At 36.0% G+C, this 4,375-nt stretch overlaps 1 long non-coding RNA gene across 1 annotated transcript; it reads right to left on the reverse strand.

Moving 5' to 3' along the window:
• Nucleotides 1-1,613: 1,613 nt before the first annotated feature.
• On the reverse strand, nucleotides 1,614-3,455 carry LOC139810433 (uncharacterized). The gene is made up of 3 exons (XR_011731334.1): nucleotides 3,317-3,455; nucleotides 2,883-3,084; nucleotides 1,614-2,802 (listed from the first exon to the last, which is right to left on the reverse strand). It is a non-coding gene; the product is annotated as an uncharacterized lncRNA (long non-coding RNA).
• Between the last annotated feature and the right edge of the window lie 920 nt (nucleotides 3,456-4,375).

Here is a 4,375-nt window from a genome sequence, read left to right on the forward strand (position 1 = left end):
AACGACCATCCCTCCACCTCGGTTCGCTTCAGCTCGCTTCCTCGCGCGCTCTTTTCTCTTCCTGCGAGCAGGTTTTTGCGGCGTTCCTTTCGCGCCCTCGGATGCCGGTGATGAATGAATCTTGGCGAATCTCCAGGATGGCGGGTGGAAAAAAGATATCCCAGCCCATGCAGGAATTACTCGAAGACGATGACGTTGTGGAGGTGAGGGGGGAGGTTGGGCCGAAAGAAGAAACGACAACACGAGCGGTCGGGGGGGAGGGCGGACGGAGGCCGAAGGGAGGCCGGGGGAGGAGTCTGCCGACGACGTCGGCATTTCGTATGATTGATCGAAGCCACTGTAGCTCAGGCAGATGATCGTTAATGATATCTATCGGCTGAGAACCCGATCCATTATTAACGCTGTCATCAATAACATCTTTTCCGCGAGACTCTCATTTACCTTCGTGCGTCTTGAAACGCGATATAGGAAATGTGGGAAGAACCCCGCCAGACACGAGGGAAGTGCCACTTACGCAAAACTGAAAATTACGCGAGACTGTTTCAGAACATAATGCTTTGATGGAGCCAAGAAAATCGTACCTGTCAGCTGTCCTTACATTTTTTACATTGTGTTTCTCTGTACTAGCTACAAAATATTTATTATATATTGCATATACATATTGTATGTTAAATATATGATTTGTTTACATGGAAGAAAAACTCGCTTTTGATAACTAGTATTTTAAGTAATTAGAAGAATTATAAAGTTTTACACTGCAAATTTATTTTATCGTCATACAATCAATCATAGGCAACATTGTAACCTTGTACTCTTCAATTTTATCCTATCAGTTTTATCCTTAAGATCTTCTTTATGCCTGTGTGCCTCGATCTGAAGGATAACTGATGGAAGGTACTCTCCGTCGACAGATTCGAAGGGAAACATATGCCGAGAATCCGAAAAGAGTGGTAGGCGTCGCGACGCCTTGGATCGATCGGAGTGCGCGCACAACTCCAGACCAACATGGACCCGGATTTACGGGGCTGAATTGAGTGGAAAAACGAGAACACGGTGAAAAAAAAACGAAAAAGCACGGGTTTCGCCCTATAAACTTGTTTACGCGAACATGCCGGTGTCCAGCTATGCGCGTAAATTCAACAGAGTCATATTAGCTCTGGAAATATCAGGCTCTTTTATGTGCACTACCAAAATACCATTTTTTGCTTGCAAACGTTATGAAAGAAATGAGTAATTTGTACCAGAAAATGTTGCCATTTAATTTATTATTATCCGACCATTCTATATTTATGAGGATGTTAAATAATTATACCAGATAGATAAAAAGAAAATCAGCGAGTAAAAATATGTGAATCCATTTGTTATAATTGGAAGCTTAAAAATTTTGCCACAATTTAGGAGTAATAAAATTATATTTAGTATTAAGGCATTCTAAATCTGTGCGTATATGATGTCCTAAATAAACTTCTTCATATTATTTGCCAGAAAAATAAATTTTTATAATATAGTGATAAATATCAAAAAAATAAAATTAATAAAATCTTTCTCTTTTTTTATACTTTTTCTGTTTTTTTAGTTTTAAAATTTTGTCGAATACACCTTGTGATGATTATCATGTTATAGCAAAAACTACGACCGAGAGGTAAATACGGCATTTAAAAGTACCAAATATAAATAAAAATATTTATATTGAATAATCCTATAATAAAAATATTTAAATATAATTATTCTAATATCGAAGGAAAGATGTAACTTCTAGAGATTTGCAAAATTTATTAAAAATCCATAATGCGGATACATATTTATAGCATAAATAAAGTTTTCTGCATAAAATGTCTGCCTTTTGTTTTTGATCGTACGAAAAATTCGCGATGCAGTGGCGTCGAAAGGAAGAGGGCCCTAACCGAGTAATGGGGTGTCGCCGGCAGTCGCGCATTTATAATTTCTGTCCCCAATCCACCCCTCAGTAGTCATTCTTTGTCCTGCATTCTTTCTCTCTCGCAGACTGCTAACGCGAAACAATTGCTTTTCGTACTGCAGAGAGGAACAAAGCTGTCTGGAGTGGCGTAGGCAGGTCGGCTGAAAAGCGCAAGATGAGCTACCGCGATGTCTCAAGAATCTAATGGCATTACTCCGTTCGACGGACAAAAAACCGGATGTTCTTTCTCGAAACCATTATTATGGAATTTCTAAATATTCAATTTTGTTAGTGCTTATTAAATTACATCTGTTTATGAATACGTATTCATTTAATATTATAAGAGAAACTATTACCCAATATTAATTTGCTCATAAATTACTGATATGAAACCTGCACACTTTATATACATTCAATCCAGCAGTTTAGCGGCAGGTTAATTATAAATTAAATAAATTGAAATTTTCAAAATACTCAAATCGGTCGGAAGAAATATGGATAAAATCAGTCGGGAGAAATATGGATAAAATCTATAATCATAATAAACGGTTACTATACATAGGAATCCCGAAGCGACGAAAAGTACGATTGATGAAAAAGGTAAACAGGTCATATTTGTTATAATTGATAATTATATAATTAAAAATAAATTGTGAGTTAATTAATTGACGTATTGATTGCAAACTAAATAAATTGTATTCCAATAAATTAAAAAGAACAGTATTGTAGAAATCTAATATCACAAAAATAAATTTGGCACTCTTTCAGGATGGTTGCACTCGAGTGATATCGGTTATTTGACAGAATTCTCTTGTTCCTCTTTACTAGCTTTGGAGACGTCAGAAAAAACAGAAGCATCACCGTCCGTAAAAGTATCTTGAGATCTAAACATAACACTGTCGTTATAAGAAATATATATTTATAAATAACCGTTAGACTATATAAATTAAAGTTTCAAAATAACCTGTACGTTTTCTCAATATCTGGTTCGTGTTTGTTATGTGTAACGACCGATGTTTCTGGAATATCAGCAGCATTTGCGCCATTGGATGTCTCACTGGTCTCACTAAGGAAACCCTTCATTTTAAGTTTATGAAGCACACAATTTACGATGAACATTTTACATCACTGCTTGAAAGCAAGGGAGGCTTTTTCGATAGATCGTCCTGAAAGGCACGCGTAGTAATCATCGAGATTATATGAAAGATTATACGAATACGAGATTATATGAAAAATTTCACTGTATTTGCGATAACTTGTACACGTTAAACACACATACGTACGTGTAAACATGTACAAATAGAATATATAACAGCCATGCATATTGACACTCTCTCTTATATCGACTATATTATACTCTCGTGTAGAATAATGATTTTTAATCGAGCGAATACTTACTTTTGGAACTCCCGTATAACGAATGATTAATCGTGTAAACTCCTCAGCAAATTCTGCTATGGTGGCCATCTCATCCAGCTCATTCTTTTTGGTTTCTTGCGACATTTCTAGATGATGTATTCAAGCGAACCAATATCGAATGACTGCTCGCTCGAGCGCCTTTGTAACGACCTCGTGATATTTATTATTCACCGTAGCAGACAATGCCGTATTGACAATTCTCTTGCCCCGTTCAACGCGTTTCCGAAGGAGAAAGTTATAGATATTAATTTCAGAAAAGAAATGAACAATTTAATATCTGGCTACAGTAAAACTTCTCAGGTTAGGTTACATGGAAGGAAAACTATTGAAAATTGAAAGGCGACAGACACGTGAGGGACGGCTATTGAGAAGTTTTACTGTAAGCAGATATTAAATTGTTCATTTCTTTTCTGAAATATCTATAACTTTCTCCTTCGAAAACGCGTTGAACGGGGCAAGAGAATTGTCAATACGGCATTGTCTGCTACGGTGAATTAATAAATATCACGAGGTCGTTACAAAAGCGAGCAGTCATTCGATATTGGTTCGCTTGAATACATCACCTATAAATGTCGCAAGAAACCAAAAAGGAGCCGAATCGGAATGTGGCCATGGTAAAATTTGCCGAAGAATTTACACGATTAATCATTCGTTATACGGGAGTTTCGAAAGTAAGTATTCGCTCGATTAAAAATCATTATTCTACACGAGAGTATTATAGTCGATATGATAGAGAGTGTCAATATGCATGGCTGTTATTCTATTTGTACATGTTTACACGTACGTATGTGTGTTTAACGAGTACAAGTTATCGCAAATACGATGAAATTTTTAGTAATTTAAAAGTAATTTTTAGTAATTTAAAAGTTTTTAGTAATTAAACACCCAAGCAATATTATTTTATCTAATTATATATAGCATAATATTTCGTTACAGTAGAAGAATAGACTCGATACAGTTCTGCTTCACACATTCACAGGTCGATCTTTTATCATGTATCTAATGATTCATTATTACATATAACGCTTATTGTTATTT

This window comes from Temnothorax longispinosus, chromosome 3 (assembly GCF_030848805.1).
Source record: "Temnothorax longispinosus isolate EJ_2023e chromosome 3, Tlon_JGU_v1, whole genome shotgun sequence".
NCBI lineage: Eukaryota > Metazoa > Arthropoda > Insecta > Hymenoptera > Formicidae > Temnothorax > Temnothorax longispinosus.